Source organism: Pristiophorus japonicus, chromosome 1 (assembly GCF_044704955.1).
Source record: "Pristiophorus japonicus isolate sPriJap1 chromosome 1, sPriJap1.hap1, whole genome shotgun sequence".
Classification (NCBI taxonomy): Eukaryota; Metazoa; Chordata; class Chondrichthyes; family Pristiophoridae; genus Pristiophorus; species Pristiophorus japonicus.
The window spans coordinates 5,880,367-5,900,022 of NC_091977.1; the positions used below are offsets into that span (position 1 = coordinate 5,880,367).

Sequence of the window (19,656 nt, forward strand, 5' to 3'; positions counted from 1 at the left end):
CCAGGGGTTGGCATTGCCAATCATTGCTGATTAATCTCTTCTTCTGCTGTTGTGCCCCTGGGGCAGTGTCGTAGTATGGGCCTCGGGCCTTCATATTTACTTTTTAATTTTAAAAGAAAACTGTACTTCACCGATCTGTGACTTGCCTGGATTCAGGAGCAGTATGAACTTCAGGCTCGATGTCGAGCTGTTTACACAGATGCTGCCAGAATTGGGTTGATTTATTACCATATTGACTTACGCTGAACAGCTGGCCAAAGAACCGCTCAACCCTCTCAAAGTCAGAGTCAGCATTAAGCCTTTTTTGAACTGGAGTACCTCCTCTCAAACATGCCACATGCTAATTTAATGCCAGTTAAATACTCAGGAACTTTTTCCCTGCATGCACGACCTATTTTTGTAAATATTGCATTGTCACCACCTTTGGACGTCCCAAAGCGCTTTACACCCAAAGAAATAGGTTCAAAGTAAAAACAGAAAATGCTGGAATAGCTCGCAGCTCAGGCAGCAGCTGTGAGAAGCAGAGTTAACGTTTCAGGTCCGCGACCTTTCATCGGAACTGGAAAAAGTTATGCAACAGGGTTTTAAGAGAGTACAGAGACAGGGAAAGGGGGGAGGGGAGGAAAAAGCAAGGTCTGTGATAGGCCGGAGTGATTCAATAATAAAAAGGAATGGTGGTACAAAAGGAGATGGTTATGCGGCAAGTAAAGAAACAAAAGATTGGTTGATAAATGACAATAGTACAATGATTACCAACAGCTACTGCCCGGAAAAATGGGGGTGGTGATTATGATCTGAAATTGACGACGTCTACGTCGCGCCCAGAAGGCGGCCAAGCCTACAGTTCCCCGAGCTTACGTTGAGCTTCATTGGAACAGTGTAAGGGGCCGAGGACAGAGAGGTCAGAGTGGGAGTGGAGCGGGTAATTAAATTGGCCGGGGGTTTTTTATCTGGTTTTTGCCTCTCCCAGGAGATCACATGGCTCCGGTTGGGGTGGAGTGTAGAATGTTTTTAACCAATAAGGGAATTCAGGGTTACGGGGAGCGGGCGGGTAAGTGGAGCTGAGTCCACGGCCAGATCAGCCATGATCTTGTTGAATGGCGGAGCAGGCTCGAGGGGCTAGATGGCCTACTCCTGTTCCTAATTCTTATGTTCTTATGTTCTTTCAGTGTAAGGGGATGTCGCAGTTGTGTGGGGCGGACTGGTTGGGCTGGGTGCTCTTTACTGTTCCGCCATTGTTCATTGTTCATTGGTTTATATGTAACCTTCGGGGCTGCTGACCGAGGGCTGTGCGGCTCTTCGACGGCTGGTGCGGACACGATGGGCCGAAATGGCCTCCTGCTGCGCTGTAAATTTCTATGTTTCCATGAGATGGAAGCGTAGGGTCACGCTTGTGGACTAAACGTAGGTGTTCTGCAAAGCGATCACCCAATCTGCATTTGGATGCAGTATACTATAATACAGCAGGAGCGGCGAGGTCGGGGCGAAGGAGCGGCGAGAGATTGTAGAGGGACGTGATCGGAGCCCAGGAGAGGTGAGAGTTCGGGGCCCAGGAGAGGCGAGGGCCCCAGGGGCAGCACGGGCCCAGCCCACACTGCGATGTGTGTGTGCGCACTAGGTCCGTGCAGCAGAGCTGGTCTCCAGTCGTCCTGGTTAACCCTTGCCACTGGACCAAGACCTCGCTCTGTCAAGCCCCGTGTGGTGGCTGGTGTGCAACGGTCACCACACGTTAAAAAATATCCACGCACAGGCATCTTCCACCCTTCAGGATGTAGTTCGGGATCTGGAATATCATTGAAACACCTGTGAACTCATCCCTTTTCGGCGTGGAAGCACGTCATCCTCGCTTCGAGGGAGCGCCTATGGCGATGACTATATTGCAAGTAAGTCGTTGTTTCACCTGGCAGGAGTATTTGGGGCCCTGGACAGTGGGAAAGGAGGAGGTCAAAGGGCAGATGCTGCATCTCCTGCACTTGCACGGGAAGGTGCCGTGGGAAGGGGAGGGGGTAACTGAGGAGTGGACCAGGGTGTCGCGGAGAGAGTGGTCCCTTCGGAATGCTGGGAGGGGAGGGGAGGGAAGGGGAAGGTGCGTTTGGTGAAGGCATTATGCTGGAGGTGGCAGAAATGGCGGAGGATGATGCGTTGGTGGGGTGGAAGGTGAGGACAAGGGGAACTCTATTGTGGATCTGCGAGGGAGGGAAAGGGAAGAGAGCAGAAGTGCGGGAATTGGGACGATGGAAAGCAGATCCCCGGTTGAGGAAAAAGGGAGACGTGTCGGAAGCTCTGGTGGTGAAGACAGCATCTTCGGAACAGATGTGACGGAGACGGAGAAACCGGGAGAAAGGAATAGAGTCCTTACAGGAAGCAGACAGGAAGGAAGCACAGTCATGGTAGCTGTGGGATACCCACTGTCCAGGGCCTCAAACATTCCTTCCGGGTGAAACAACGATTCACTTGCACTTCTTTCAATGTAGTATACTGTATTCGCTGCTCACGATGTGGTCTCCTCTACACTGGGGAGACCAAGTGGAGATTGGGCGACCGCTTTGCGAACACCTCTGTTCAGTCCGTAAGTGTGACCCCGAGCTTCCGGTGTCTGTCACTTTAATTCCCCGCTCCACTCCCACTCTGACCTCTCCCGTCCTCGGTCTCCTGCACTGTTCCAACGAAGCTCAACGCAAGCTCGAGGAACAGCACCTCATCTTTCGTTTCGGCACTTTACAGCCTTCTGGACTCAACATCCAGTTCAACAATTTCAGAGCGTGACCTCTGCTGCCATTTTTTCCCCACACGGCAGCTATTGCTGCCCCTGCCATTCCCATTTACATCTCTTCTAGACCCATCTCTTGTTTCTTTACTTGTTCCATTACCACCTCCTTTTGCTTTGTACTTTCAGACCTTTTGTCATTTAATTACTCCTGCTTTCCATCCCATCACAGACCTGCCCTCCCCACTTTCCCTGGCCCGACACTTGCTTAAAACCTTTTTACATCTCTAACTTGTTCCGGCTCTGACAAAGGGCCATCGACTGGAAACGTTAACTCTCTTGCTCTCTCCACAGATGCTGCCTGACCGACCAGTTGAGTAGTTCCAGCATTTTCTCTTTGTAAGGTAGTCCCAATAACAATGTAGTTCGCCCTGGAGGGCCAACTACCAAATATGCAGCGACTGGCGTATGCTGCATATCTTAACCAAATTCGTTGGAGGGTTAGCTGAGGCTGATGATTAGCATTGGGTCTGGTACAAACTGGTCAGAGGTGGGGCAGTTTAAAAAAAAAATGAATGCATGCATGGATCGGTCCACTTTAGCTTGAATACAAGCGAACATGAAAGTCATCATGGACGGTCCCTCGAACGAGGATGACTTGCTTCCACAAGAGTCAACAGGGGTTTCAGTGAAGGACCCGATGTTCCAGTCCTGAACTGCAATTGAGTGTGCGTGGATTTTTTTTAACGTGGGTGACCGTTGCACATCAGCCACCACACGGGCTTGACAGAGTGAGGTCTTGGTCCAGTGGCAAGGGTTAACCAGGACAACTGGAGACCAGCTCTATCGCAGTGTGGGCTGGCCCGTGCTGCCCCGAGGCCCTCGGCTCTTCTGGGCCCCATACGTACCCTCATTCACTGCACTTTCGCCCACCATGTTCCAGGGCCCAGTGCTCCAGCTCTATTTATAACCCCGACCTGCGGTGATGTTCTCACACAGGTCGGGACAGCCCATGATGTTCCAGGGCCCAGTGCTCCAGCTCTATTTATAGCCCCGACCTGCGGTGATGTTCTCACACAGGTCGGGACAGCCCATGATGTTCCAGGGCCCAGTGCTCCAGCTCTATAACCCCGACCTGTGGTGATGTTCTCACACAGGTCGGGACAGCCCATGATGTTCCAGGGCCCAGTGCTCCAGCTCTATTTATAGCCCCGACCCGCGGTGATGTTCTCACACAGGTCAGGACAGCCCATGATGTTCCAGGGCCCAGTGCTCCAGCTCTATTTATAGCCCCGACCTGTGGTGATGTTCTCACACAGGTCGGGACAGCCCATGATGTTCCAGGCCCCGGTGCTCCAGCTCTATTTATAGCCCCGACCTGCGGTGATGTTCTCACACAGGTCGGGACAGCCCATGATGTTCCAGGGCCCAGTGCTCCAGCTCTATTTATAACCCCGACCTGTGGTGATGTTCTCACACAGGTCGGGACAGCCCATGATGTTCCAGGGCCCAGTGCTCCAGCTCTATTTATAACCCCGACCTGTGGTGATGTTCTCAAACAGGTCGGGACGGCACACGACGTGAACGTGAATGTATTCTTCCTCCGCCTCTCCCCACGGACAGATCAAAGAAATACTGACCAGTCCATACACCTCACAGCTCTTGAATTCTGTGCGGATGGAACGATAGTCGCTGTTGTGTTCTCTTGTAAGAAGAGACCCACATAATATAAATTGGGACATTCACGTCTGTCCAAAACTAACTTCCACCTACCGTAGGATGTATCCTGGCTCTGGCTGATTTCCAGCCCCAAGTTCATAAGAACTCGCTGCCTGGAAGAGTGGTGGATGCAGAAACCCTCACTACTTTTAACAGATTGTTGGATGGGTACTTAAAGTGCCATAACCTGCAGTGTTACAGACCTAGAGCTGGTAATTGGGATTAGGCTGGATAACCTTTTGTTGGCCGGTGCAGATACGATGGTAAGTACTGCAGGGAATAGAATACGGCCAGGGTGATCTCCTGGACTAGTTTCAATCGCCTGGATGGGCCGGAGAGGAATTTTCCCAGATTTCTTCTCCCTAACTTGGCCTGGGTTTTTAATTCTGGTTTTTGTCTCTCCCAGGAGATCACATGGCTCTGGTTGGGGTGGAGTGTAGAATGTTTCTGTGTAAGGGGTGTTGCAGTTGTGTGGGGCGGACTGCTTGGGCTGGGTGCTCTTTACCTTTCCGCCATTGTTCATTGTTCATAGGTTTATATGTAACCTTCAGGGCTGCTGACCGAGGGCCGTGCGGCTTTTTGTTGGCCGGTGCGGACACGATGGGCCGAAATGGCCTCCTTCTGCGCTGTAAATTTCTATGTTTCTATAAAAATAGGAGCAGGAGTAGGCCATACGGCCCCTCGAGCCTGCTCCGCCACTTAATACGATCATGGCTGATCCGATCATGGACTCAGCTCCACTTCCCTGCCCGCTCTCCATAAGCCCTTATTCCCTTATCGGTTAAGAAACTGTCTATCTCTGTCTTAAATTTATTCAATGTCCCGGCTTCCACAGCTCTCTGAGGCAGCAAATTCCACAGATTTACAACCCTCTGAGAGAAGAAATTTCTCCTCATCTCAGTTTTAAATGGGCGGCCCCTTATTCTAAGATTATGCCCCCTAGTTCTAGTCTCGCCCATCAGTGGAAACATCCTCTCTGCATCCACCTTGTCAAGCCCCCTCATAATCTTATACATTTCGATAAGATCACCTCTCATTCTTCTGAATTCCAATGAGTAGAGGCCCAACCTCCTCAACCTTTCCTCATAAGTCAACCCCCTCATCCCCGGAATCAACCGAGTGAACCTTCTCTGAACTGCCTCCAAAGCAAGTATATCCTTTCGTAAATACGGAAACCAAAACTGCACACAGTATTCCAGGAGTGGCCTCACCAATACCCTGTATAACTGTAGCAAGACTTCCCTGCTTTTATACTCCATCCCCTTTGCAATAAAGGCCAAGATTCCATTGGCCTTCCTGATCACTTGCTGTACCTGCATACTATCCTTTTGTGTTTCATGCACACGTACCCCCAGGTCCCGCTGTACTGCAGCACTTTGCAATCTTTCTCCATTTAAATACTTGCTGACTCCTCAAAGGCAATCTACGATCTACCAGTGTCAGGTTAGGAGTGTAATAGAATACTGTTGGACGGATGCAGCTATAACATTACGCAAGCAGCACAGCACCATCAAACAACACAGCAGTTCGCTTACTCCACGTTTCTGCCACTGGATTCAATATCCACCCCACCACCATCCCCCCTCCCCCCCCCCCACCTCCCCGACCATTACTGGAGCACAGTGAGTGAAGGGTGACAAGCACAACAAAAGTGTTGGGGAGCAGAAGCAGGACTAGAGCCGAACTGAGCATGGGAACTGGAAGTTGGGATAAGTCACAATTTGTGGGAAAGTTGAAGTCAGGAGACTGGCGAAGAGGACGCGAGGCTTTTGGTGGTGGAGAGGTACATATGCAGCCTAAAGAACATGTGAAGGTGCGTGACTTTGGACAGTAATTTTCACAGCTAGCCTTCTGTTCGCACCCTACAGGCTAGGGTTTAACCTCACGTTCATTGAACAGAATGGAGACTCAGCCCTGGGCTGACAGAGGCATCTTTGCAATTGGAGCTTTGTTTGAAAGAGCGATCCTTTGCAGAACTACAGAGAAAAATATCCCCTGCACGTCCATTTTATACACCAACCAGGCCCAACATCCCCAGCGTCGAAGCACTGACCACACTCGATCAGCTCCGCTGGGCAGGCCACAGTGTTCGCATGCCCCAGACACGAGACTCCCAAAGCAAGCGCTCTACTCGGAACTCCTTCACGGCAAACGAGCCAAAGGTGGGCAGAGGAAACGTTACAAGGGACCACCCTCAAAGCCTCCCTGATAAAGTGCAACATCCCCACCGACACCTGGGAGTCCCTGGCCAAAGACCGCCCTAAGTGGAGGAAGTGCATCCGGGAGGGCGCTGAGCACCTCGAGTCTCATCGCCGAGAGCACGCAGAAAGCAAGCGCAGGCAGCGGAAGGAGCGTGCGGCAAACCAGTCCCACCCACCCCTTCCCTCAACCACTGTCTGTCCCACCTGTGACAGGGACTGTAATTCCCGTATTGGACTGTTCAGTCACCTGAGAACTCATTTTTAGAGTGGAAGCAAGTCTTCCTTGACTTCGAGGGACTGCCTATGACGATGACACCAAAGGTTGTTCTCATGTTATCGCCATGGACGGTATGATACACAAAGAAACCAACAAATGAAAAGAAAGGGGGAAAAAATTGTTTGAAAGGAGGCTATTCCCTTCATAAATGAGAGAGCAAACATTCTTCAATTTGAATTGGGGTCACTAAGTCGCCATGCCTGAAGCAGCATTGAGCATCAGATAACCACCTGGTGAGACGGAAAAGAGTAACTAGAGATTAAAAGCTGGCCTGTTTGCTGATTTATGCAGAAGTTTAATGAATGGCTTATTGACAACAGAGCAGGTGTCAATGGGTTCAGACATATTTGCATTTTAAAAGCAGAAAAAAAAACCTGTACACTTAAAGGGACACTGTCTACCTAAAACTGTGCACTGCAGTCAATAAACTGAGCGGTGCAATGCACATTGCTATCATTTTAAGAGTGGAAGCAAGTCTTTCTCGATTCCGAGAGACTGCCTATGATCAGAACTGAACCTTGCGATACCCCACTAGTCACTGCCTGCCATTCTGAAAAGGACCCGTTTATTCCCACTCTTTGCTTCCTATCTGCCAACCAGTTCTCTATCCACGTCAATACATTACCCCCAATAACATGTGCCTTAATTTTGCACACTAATCTCTTGTGTGGGACCTTGACAAAAGCCTTTTGAAAGTCCAAATACACCACATCCACTCTACCAGTTACATCCTCAAAAAACTCGAGAAGATTCGTCAAGCATGATTTCCCTTTCATAAATCCATGCTGAGTTGGACCGATCCTGTCACTGCTTTCCAAATGTGCTGCTATTACATCTTTAATAATGGATTCCAGCATTTTCCCCACCACCGATGTCAGGCTAACCGGTCTATAATTCCCTGTTTTCTCTCTCCTTCCTTTTTTAAAAAGTGGTGTTACATTAGCTACCTTCCAATATATAGGAACTGATCCAGAGTCAACAGAATGTTGGACATGGACAGGCTAAATAAGTGGGCAAAAATTTGGCAGATGGAGTATAATGTTGGAAAGTGTGAGGTCATGCACTTTGACAGAAAAAAATCAAAGAGCAAGTTATTATTTAAATGGAGAAAAATCGCAGGGTGCCGCAGTACAGCGGGACCTGGGGGTCCTGGTGCATGAAACACAAAAGGATAGTATGCAGGTACAGCAAGTGATCAGGAAGGCCAATGGAATCTTGGCCGTTATTGCAAAGGGGATGGAGTATAAAAGCAGGGAAGTCTTGCTACAGTTATACAAGGTATGGGTGAGGCCACACCTGGAATACTGCATACAGTTTTGATTTCCATATTTACGAAAGGAGATACTTGCTTTGGAGGCAATTCAGAGAAGGTTCACTCCATTGATTCCGGAGATGAGGGGGTTGACTTATGAGGAACGGTTGTGTAGGTTGGAATTATAGAAACAGAGAAACATAAAAAATAGGTGCAGGAGTAGGCTATCCGGCCCTTCGAGCCTGCACCACCATTCAATAAGATCATGGCTGATCATTCCTTTAGTACCCCGTTCCTGCTTTCTCTCCATACCCCTTGATCCCTTTAGCCGCAAGGGCCATATCTAACTCCCACTTGAATATATCCAATGAACTGGCATCAACAACTCTCTGCGGTAGGGAATTCCACAGGTTAACAACTCTCTGAGTGAAGAAGTTTCTCCTCATCTCAGTCCTAAATGGCTTACCCCTTATCCTAAGACTATATCCCCTGGTTCTGGACTTCCCCAACATCGGGAACATTCTTCCCGCATCTAACCTGTGCAGTCCCGTCAGAATTTTATATGTTCCTATGAGATCCCCTCTCATCCTTCTAAACTCCAGTGTATAAAGGCCCAGTTTATCCAGTCTCTCCTCATATGTCAGTCCTGCCATCCCAGGAATCAGTCTGGTGAACCTTCGCTGCACTCCCTCAATAGCAAGAATATCCTTCCTCAGATAAGGAAACCAAAACTGAACACAATATTCCAGGTGGGGCCTCACAAAGGCCCTGTACAACTGCAGTAAGACCTCCCTGCTCCTATACTCCAATCCTCCAGCTATGAAGGCAAAAATGCCATTTGCCTTCTTCACCACCTGCTGTACCTGTATGCCAACCTTCAATGACTGATGTACCATGATACCCAGGTCTTGTTGCACCTCCCCTTTTCCTAATCTGCTGCCATTCAAATAATATTCTGCCTGTGTGTTTTTGCTCCCAAAGTGGATAACCTCACATTTATCCACATTATACTGCATCTGCCATGCATTTGCCCACTCGCCTAACCTGTCCAAATCACCCTGCAGCCTCTTAGCGTCCTCCTCACAGCTCACACTGCCACCCAGATTAGTGTCATCTGCAAATTTGGAGATATTACATTCAATTCCATCATCCAAATCATTAATGTATATTGTAAATAGCTGTGGTCCCAGCACTGAGCCCTGCGGCATCCCACTAGTCACTGCCTGCCATTCTGAAAAGGACCCGTTAATCCCGACTCTCTGCTTCCTGTCTGCCAACCAGTTCTCTATCCACGTCAGTACATTACCCCCAATACCATGTACTTTGATTTTCCACACCAATCTCTTGTGTGGGACCTTGTCAAAAGCCTTTTGAAAGTCCAAATACACCACATCCACTGGTTCACCCCTGTCCTAGTTATATCCTCAAAAAATTCCAGAAGATTTGTCAAGCATGATTTCCCTTTCATAACTCCATGCTAACTTGGACCAAGTCTATCACTGCTTTCCAAATGTGTTGCTATTCAAGCCTTGTGCTCCAACATGAGGTTGAGGCTTCTGTGGAGAAACTGCTGGTGGGAGTCTTGGGTATGCTGGCTTATTTATTGGGAGGAATGTTTGAGTTTGAGAGGCTTGCAGTGACCCTCACTTCCATTGCTGCAACATTAGCCAATCAAAAGCCTGCCATGAGCGGCCATTACACCGGTAACTTTCCAATATGCGCTAAGCGCAGCTGATGTTTCTGCTGGGAACTCATAAAATTGCCCCCACGGCTTAGCATGGCGAATTTTGGGGAATTATTACGTTCTTTACTGTACTGTATTCATATACAATGTCAATATCATGTACTGTAGAGACCTCAAATGTCTTCGCAAGATCCTGAAAATCCCCTGGGAGGACAGACGCACCAACATTAGTGTCCTCGATCAGGCCAACATCCCCAGCACTGAAGCACTGACCACACTTGATCAGCTCCGCTGGGCAGGTCACATTGTCCGCATAGAAACATAGAAAATAGGAGCAGTAGTAGGCCATTCGGCCCTTCGAGCCTGCACCACCATTCAATATGATCATGGCTGATCCTCTATCTCAACACCATATTCCTGCTTTTTCCCCATACCCCTTGATGTCTTTTGTGTCTAGAAATCTATCTATCTCCCTCTTAAATATATTCAGTGACTTGGCCTCCACAGCCTTCTGTGGTAGAGAATTCCACAGGTTCACCACCCTCCGAGTGAAAACATTTCTCCTCATCTCGGTCCTAAATTTCCTACCCCGTATCCTGAGACTGTGACCCCTTGTTCTAGACTTCCCAGCCAGGGGGAAACATCCTCCCTGCATCCAGTCTATCCAACCCCGTCAGAATTTTATACGTTTCAATGAGATCCCCTCATTCTTCTAAACTCCAGTGAATACAGGCCTGACACAAGACTCTCAAAGTAAGCGCTCTACTCAGAGCTCCGACACGGCAAGTGAGCCCAAGGTGGGTAGAGGAAATGTTACAAGGGACACCCTCAAAGCCTCCCTGATAAAATGCAACATCCCCACTGACACCTGGGAGTCCCTGGCCAAAGACCGCCCTAAGTGGAGGAAGTGCATCCGGGAGGGCGCTGAGCACCTCGAGTCTCATCGCCGAGAGCATGCAGAGATCAAGCGCAGGCAGTGGAAGGAGCGTGCGGCAAACCAGTCCCACCCTCCCCTTCCCTCAACCATTGTCTGTCCCACCTGTGACAGGGACTGTTGTTCTCTCTCATATTGGACTGTTCAGTCACCTAAGGACTCATTTTTAGAGTGGAAGCAAGTCTTCCTCGATTGCGAGGGACTGCCTATGATGATGATGATTGTATTCGAAGAATTAAATTTAGGGATCTGTATTTAGCTGGTTTAGAAATGAAGTGACCGAAGTCAGTTAGGAAATAAATCTTTTCAGCTGGTTGCAGCTTGTGGCTGGGAGATTTCCTAACTCCTTGCTGCTTGACTCTGCTATTAATCCGATCCATTCAATGAACCTTGAGGTAATCACCATTCAGTTGATAAGTGATTTGTTGCTTTCTTATCAATCGCAGAAATTACAGCATGGAAGGAGGCGATTTGGCCCTTAGTGCCGATGCTGGCTTCTTAATTGGAGCCGTCAACAGTATTCCATTTCCCTGCCCTATCCTGTTTCCTTTTATATTCTACCTACGCAAATGCTTACGCAATTCTAAACGAGGTTATCATCTCTGCCACTTGTGGGAAAGCATTCCATGTTCACTAGAGGATGAGCTTCAAAAGAGTATCAATACAGTTGGGATAGAAGGGAGAAAATAATTGACAAACTAGCAGAACTGGTTTGGCCGCAGCTGGAGTACTGCGTGTAGTTCTGGTCAGCACATTGCAGGAAGGATGTGATTGCACTAGAGAGGGTACAGAGGAGATTTACAAGCATGTTGCCCGGACTGGAGAATTTTGGCTATGAGGAGAGATTGGAGATGCTGGGTCTGTTTTCTTTGGAACAGAGAAGGCCGAGGGGAGACTTGATCGAGGTGTATAAAATTATGAGGGGCCTGGATAGAGTGGATAGGAAGGACCTGGTTCCCTTGGCAGTGGGGTCAACAACCAGAGATTTAAAGTAATTGGTGGGAGGTTTAGAGGGGATTTGAGGGGAAATGTCTTCACGCAGAGGGTGGTGGGGGTCTGGAACTCACTGCCTGAAAGGGTGGTAGAGGCAGAAACCCTCACCACATTTAAAAAGTACTTGGATGTGCACTTGAAGTGCCGTAACCTACAGGACAATGGTCCGAGAGCTGGAAAGTGGGATTAAGCTAGATAGCTCTTGGTCGGCCGGCGGGGACACGGTGGGCCGAAATGGCCTCCTTCCACGCTGTAAACTTCTATGGTTCTCTAACTAAGAGAGGATAAAACCCCAGGTCCGGATGGTATGCATCCACATGTATTCAAGGAAACTAGGAGGGGATCGACAACTAATGTTAATATCAGAATTAGGAGCAAGTGTTCCTACTGCACTTCCTTACACCTTACTTTATCACCGAGCTTTGTATCATCAGCAAACTCAGTCCCCTCAAAAATGGAAGTATAGTGAGCAGTGAGGAGGAGAGTGATAGGCTTCAAGAGGACATAGACAGGCTGGTGGAATGGGCAGACTTGTGGCAAATGCAATTTAATACAGAAAATTGCAAAGTGATACATTTTAGTAGGAAGAATGAGGAGAGGCAATATAAACTGAAGGGCACAAACAGAGAGAGCTGGGGGTATGTGTGCACAGATCGTTGAAGGTGGCAGAGCCAGTTGAGAAAGCAGTTAAAAAAGCTTATGGGATCCTGGGGCTGCATAAATAGAGGCATAGAGAACGAAAGTGTGGAACTTATGATGAACCTGTATAAAACACTGGTTCAGCCTCAACTGGAGTATTGTGTCCAATTCTGGGCACCACACTTTAGGAAGGGTGAGAGGCCTTAGGGAGGGTGCAGAAAAGATTTACGAGAATGGTTCCAGGTTTGAGGGACTTCAGTGACGGGGACAGACCGGAGAAGCTGGGGTTGTTCTCCTTGGAGCAGAGAAGGTTGAGAGGAGATTTGATCGAGGTGTTTAAAACCATGAGGGGTCTGGACAGAGCAGATCGAGAGAAACTGTTCCCATTGGTGGAAGGGTCGAGAACCAGAGGACACAGATTTAAGGCGATTGGCAGAAGAACCAAAGACGACATGAGGAAAAACTGTTTTACGCAGCGAGTGTTTAGGATCTGGAATGCACGGCCTGAGAGGGCGGTGGAGGCAGACTCAATCGTGGGCTTTCAAAAGGGAGTTGGATAAGTAGCTGTGGGAACAAAATTTGCAGGGCCACGGGGAAAGGGGACTAGCTGAGAGTCGGCATGGGCTCGATGGGCCGAATGGCCCCTTCTGCGCTATAACCATTGTATGATTCGATTGATAGACATTGCAAATAGCCAAGGCTCATACACTTTTGTCAGAATGGCCATACCTTTTAATGTCGTTTCCCAATCTACCTTTGCCAACTCGCCTCTCATACCTACGTAGTTTGCTTTGTTCAGATTTAAGATCCTAGTTTTTGGATTTAACTAAATCACCCTCAAACTCAACATAAAATTCTATCATATTATGGTCACTCTTTCCAAAGGCTCCTTTACTGCAAGGTTATTAATTAACCCTGCCTCATTGCACAATATTAGATCGAAAATAGCTTGTTCCTCAATATACTGATCTAGAAAGCTGTCTTGAATGCATTTCATGAACTCGTCCTCCACACTACTGACGCAAATTTCGTTTGACGGTCTAGATGAAAATGAAAGAGGGCTGCCTTTCCAAGGAAATAGTGAGTCAAGGTACTTCCCGCCTGTTCCGGTGAATGCTAAAGATCCCATGGGTCTACACCAAGAACATCACTCTGCCAGTGTCCTGGCCAGCAGTCGTCATCAACAAAGAACTCAAACTGGTTTATCTTACTGCTAGAGTAGAATGGCTACCACATTTAATGAGATAACAAGTCACAGCACATCAAAACAAAAGTCAATCATTGCATGAAGTGCTGAGACAGAAATGTTCCAACATGGTGAGGAGCCGGATGGCTGACTCCTGCTCCTAATTCTTACGTTCTTAAAGCCCCTCATAATTTTGGTATTATGCTGATCAAACTCCTTTGTACCCTCCCCAAGGCCTTGGCACCGCACTTAAGGAAGGTTGGCAAGAATTGTACACAATTCTCCATCTGTGGCCCAACCATTAATTTGTAAATGTTTAGCATAGCGTCCTTGGTTTTGTATTCAATGCCGTTATTTACAAAGACAAGTATAATAACATAAGAACGTAAGAAATAGGAGCAGGAGTAGGCCATTCGGCCCATCGAGCCTGCTCCGCCATTCAATGAGATCATGGCTAATTTTCTCCCTCAACTCCATTTTCCTGCACTATCGCCATGTCCCTTGATTCCCTTAATAACGCTTTCTTAACTGCCTTATCAACTTGCCCTGCCACCTTCAACGATTTGTGAATATGCACCCCAGGTCTCTCTGCTCTTGCAACCCCCTCAATATAGTAGCATTTAGATAATACTGCCTCTCCATCTTATTCTTTGGAGGCAGACACATTCATGGTTTTTAAAAGGGAATTGGGTAATTACCTGAAAGAAAGGAATTTTCAGGGCGGAGGAGAAAGGGTGGGGGAGCAGCACTGGCTGAGCTGCTCTTGCAGAGAGCCGGCACGGGCGTGACAGGCCCAATGGCATCCTTCCGTGCTGTAACCAGTCCATGATTCGAAAGTGAATCGCTTCACATTTATCCGTATTAAAATTGCATCTGCCATGTGTTTTCTCATTTTACCAGTCTGTCTATGTCCTCCTGAAATCAGCTACCATCCTGCCTTGTTAAGTTTAGTAATCTCTGCAAACTTTGAGCTTGTACTCCCGATAGTCAAGTCCAGTTCATTTATATAACCCCTGGAGGACACAACTGCAAACTTATAGAATCACAGAGATTTACAGCACGGAAGGAGGCCATTCGGCCCATCGTGTCCGTGCCGGCCTACCAAGAGCTATCCGGCCTAATCCCATTTTCCAGCTCTAGGTCCATAGCCCTGCAGGTTACGGCACTTCAGGTGCACATCCAAGTACTTTTTAAATGTGGTGAGGGTTTCTGCCTCTACCACCCTTTCAGGCAGTGAGTTCCAGACCACCTCCACCCTCTGGGTGAAGACATTTCCCCTCAAATCCCCTCTAAACCTCCTACCAATTACTTTAAATCTCTGCACCTTGGTTGTTGAACACTCTGCCAAGGGAAATAGGTCCTTCCTATCCACTCTATCTAATTTTATACACCTCACTAAGGTCTCCCCTCAGCCTCCTCTGTTCCAAAGAAAACAACACCAGCTTATCCAATCTTTCCTCATAGTTCAAATTCTCCAGTCCAGGCAACATCCTCATAAATCTCCTCTGCACCCTCTCCAGTGCAATCATGTCCTTCCTGTAATGTGGTGACCAGAACTGCACGCAGTACTCCAGCTGTGGCCTAACCAGTGTTTTATACAGTTCAAGCATAACCTCCCTGCTCTTGTATTCTATGCCTCGGTTAATAAAGGCAAGTATTCCGTATGACTTCTTAACCACCTCATCTACCTGGCCTGCTACCTTCAGGGATCTGTGGACCTGCACTCCCAGGTCCCTTTGTTCCTCTACACTTCTCAGTGTCCAACCATTTAATGTGTATTCCCTTTCCTTGTTAGACCTCCCCAAATGCATTATCAATTCTCCGGATTGAATTCCATTTGCCACTGTTCTGCCCATCTGACCAGTTGATTGATATCTTCCTGCAGTCTGCAGCTTTCTTCTTCATTATCACACAGCCGATTTTAGTATCATCAGCAAACTTCTTAATCATTCCCCCTATATTCAAGTCAAAATCATTGATGTATACCACAAAAAGCAAGGGACCGAGCACTGAGCCCTGTGGAACCCCACTGGATACAGCCTTCCAGTCACAAAAACACCCATCAACCGTTACCCTTTGCTTCCTGCCTCTGAGCCCATTTTGGATCCAACTTGCCACTTTGCCCTGGATCCCAGGGGCTTTTACTTTCGTGACCAGTCTGCCATGTGGGACCTTATTCAAAGCCTTGCTAAAATCCATATACACTACATCATATGCACTGCCCTCGTTGACCCTCCATGTTACCTCCTCAAAAAATTTAATCAAGTTCGTCAGACACGACCTTCCCTTAACAAATCCGTGCTGACTGTCCCTGATTAATCCGTGTCTTTCTAAATGAAGATTTATCCTGTCCCTCAGAATTTTTTCCAATAATTTTCCCACCATCGAGGTTAGGCTGACTGGCCTGTAATTACTCGGTCTATCCCATTCTCCCTTTTTAAACCAAGGGGCAACATTAGCAGTCCTCCAGTCCTCTGGCACTGCGTCTGTAGCCAGAGAGGATTGGAAAATAATGGTCAGAGCCTCTGCTATTTCCTCTTTTGCTTCTCTTAACAGCCTGCGATACATTTCACTCGGGCCTGGGGATTTACCCACTTTCAAAGCTGCTAAACCCCTTAATACTTCCTCTCTCGCTACTTTTATTTCATCTAATATTTCACACTCCTCCTCCCTGATAGCAATGTCTGCATCGCCCCTCTCTTTTGTGAAAACAGATGCAAAGTTCATTAACGTCTCTCCAGTCAGAGAACCATCCGTTTGTCTCTGCCTCCTCTGCCTTAGCCAATAACCGAGCCAAGTTACCACTGTGACTTTAATGCCGTGTATTTCTATATTCAGCATAAGGCTCTGCCACCTCACTGGTATGATCAATAGACCCCACTAGGATGCTCTCAGTGTCTTCCCGTGGAGATACTGCAGGTCTTGAGCTGTGAAATATTGGAAAATACATAAAACCCAATAGGTCATCTAAAACGACTTAATATAACTGATATACAATATATGGAGCAGAGGATGACCAACACTGAAAAAAAAAGACTTGCATTTATATAGTGCCGTTCACAACCACCGGATGTCTCAAAGCGTTTTATTGCTCATGGAATACTTTGAGTGTAGTCATTGTTGTAATTGTGCACAGCAAGCTCCCACAAACAGCAATGTGATAATGACCAGATAATCTGTTTGTTTGTTATGTTGATCGAAGGATAATTATTGGCTCCAGGACACTGGGGAGAAATCCCCTGCTCTTCTTCGAAATCGTGCCGTAGGATCTTTTACATCCACCTGAGGGGGCAGACGGGACCTCGGTTTAACATCTCATCCGAAAGACGGCAGATCCGACAGTGCAGCGCTCCCTCAGTACTGCCCCTCCGACAGTGCAGCACTCCCTCAGTACTGCCCCTCCGACAGTGCAGCATTCCCTCAGTACTGCCCCTCCGACAGTGCATGCACTCCCTCAGTACTGACCCTCCGACAGTGCGGCGCTCCCTCAGTACTGCCCCTCCGACAGTGCGGCACTCCCTCAGTACTGCCCCTCCAACAGCGCAGCACTCCCTCAGTACTGCCCCTCCGACAGTGCGGCGCTCCCTCAGTACTGCCCCTCCGACAGTGCGGCACTCCCTCAGTACTGCCCCTCCAACAGCGCAGCGCTCCCTCAGTACTGCCCCTCCAACAGCGCAGCACTCCCTCAGTACTGCCCCTCCGACAGCGCAGCGCTCCCTCAGTGCTGCCCCTCCGACAGCGCAGCGCTCCCTCAGTACTGCCCCTCCAACAGCGCAGCACTCCCTCAGCACTGTCCCTCCGACAGCTCAGCACTCCCTCAGCACAGCGCTCCCTTAGCACTGTCCCTCAGACAGCGCAGCATTCCCTCAATACTGGGAAAGTGGGAAATTCTATGTTAAACTCAATGACTTGAGCTGTTGACAGCAGTGATCAGTCTGTGCACTGCTTAGGTGAGTCTACCAAAGCTCTATATGGCACAAGAATATATGAACATAAGAATGTAAGAAATAGGAGCAGGAATAGGCCATTTGGCCCCTTGAGCCTGCACCTCCATTCAATAAGATCATGGCTGATCCGATCATGGACTCAGCTCCACTTATCGCTCAAAAATCTGTCTTATCGCCACCTTAAATGTATTCAATGTCCCAGCTTCCACAGCTCTCTGGGGCAGAGACTCCACAGATTTACAACCCTCTGAGAGAAAAAATTTCTCCTCATCTCTGTTTTAAATGGGCGGCCCCTTATTTTGAGACTATGCCCCCTAGTTCTAGTCTCCCCTATCAGTGGAAACATCCTCTCTGCATCCATCTTGTCAACCCCCTTCATTATCTTATTCGTTTCGATAAGATCACCTCTCATTCTTCTGAATTCCAATGAGTAGAGGCCCAACTGACTCCACCTATCTTCATAAGTCAAGCCCCTCATCTCCGGAATCACCCGAGTGAACCTTCTCTGAACTGCCTCCAAAGCAAGTATATCCTTTCTTAAGAATCAGGAAGCTGGTGCTGTTGCTGTGTAAGCGGTGTGCACACTTTACTGTGTTTCCCACATTCATCATCATAGGCAGTCCCTCGAAGCGAGGATAACTTGCTTCCACGCCAAAAAGGATGAGTTCACAGGTGTTTCAATGAAGAACCTAATATTCCAGATCCCTGAAGGGTGGAAGATGCCTGTGGGTGGATTTTTTTAACGTGGGGTGACCGTTGCACACCAGCCACCACACGGGGCTTGACAGAGCGAGGTCTTGGTCCAGTGGCAAGGGTTGACCAAGGCGACTGGGGACCTGCATTAAATTACAGCAGTGACTACACTCCAAAAAGTACTTCATTGGCTGTGAAGAGCTTTGAGACGTCCGGTGCTCGTGAAAGGCACTATATAAATGCAAGTCTTTCTTTTATTGGGCTCTCCATAATAGCATTAGCTAGTGTTGGTGGGACTCTAACCTACAGATCCTCGACACTCCTCTGCGGGGAAAACATTTCTTGCTTGATAACCGTTCTCGTCTTGCCTGAAGCTGGTTAACGTTGTATTTGTGTCTTTAACTGCCTGTGGCAATCCCAGAAACAGTCACTCTCCTTTGCAAATATCCAGTCCGATCACATTTTGAGAAAATAGGTCCACCCTACAAAGGTTTATTCCCAGATCAATGAATGAAGTATCACTGACGCTGCATTCACATCGACCTAAATCCACACAATCCAACAAGCCGGCAGGATCACAACTTTCAGGTCTCCCCTGGGAGGACAGACGCACCAACGTTAGCGTCTTCGACCAGGCCAAAATCCCCAGCATTGAAGCACTGATCACACTCGACCAGCTCCGCTGGGCGGGCCACATTGTCCACATGCCCGACACGAGACTCCCAAAGCAAGCGCTCTACTCGGAACTCCTTCACGGCAAACGAGCCAAAGGTGGGCAGAGGAAACGTTACAGGGACACCCTCAAAGCCTCCCTGATAAAGTGCAACATCCCCATCGACACCTGGGAGTCCCTGGCCAAAGACCGCCCTAAGTGGAGGAAGTGCATCCGGGAGGGCGCTGAGCACCTCGAGTCTCGTCGCCGAGAGCATGCAGAAATCAAGCGCAGGCAGCGGAAGGAGCGTGCGGCAAACCTGTCCCACCCTCCCCTTCCCTCAACGACTATCTGTCCCACCTGTGACAGGGACTGTGGTTTCCGTATTGGACTGTTCAGCCACCTAAGGACTCATTTTCAGAGTGGAAGCAAGTCTTCCTGGATTCTGAGGGACTGCCTATGATTTCAGATCTCCAGGCATTTGGGAAAGATTCCTTCGGTACAGCAATGGTCTCAATACATTCTCTTGGTGTGCTTTGCTTATACGAGTTCTAGCCCAGCACAGGAGTTAATTATCGGGTTGCGGCCATCGCTGGCAAGGCTGACATTTAGTGCCCGTACCTACTGCTTATGTGAAAGTGATAGTGAGCCATAATCTATGCACATTTCACTGCAGTACTGCAAGAATGCTGCATTGTAGAGGGGCAGTGCTTGGATGAGCTGGTATACAGAGCCCCATCTCAGGTTGGACAAGCTGTTAACTAGCTGGGGT

The 19,656-nt window shown here is 48.4% G+C and overlaps 1 protein-coding gene across 1 annotated transcript in view; it reads right to left on the reverse strand.

Moving 5' to 3' along the window:
- The window catches only part of LOC139261974 (growth hormone receptor-like), a 318,221-nt gene that overhangs the window by 276,262 nt on the left and 22,303 nt on the right, over positions 1–19,656 (reverse strand). The gene's annotated exons all lie outside the window — the stretch shown is intronic.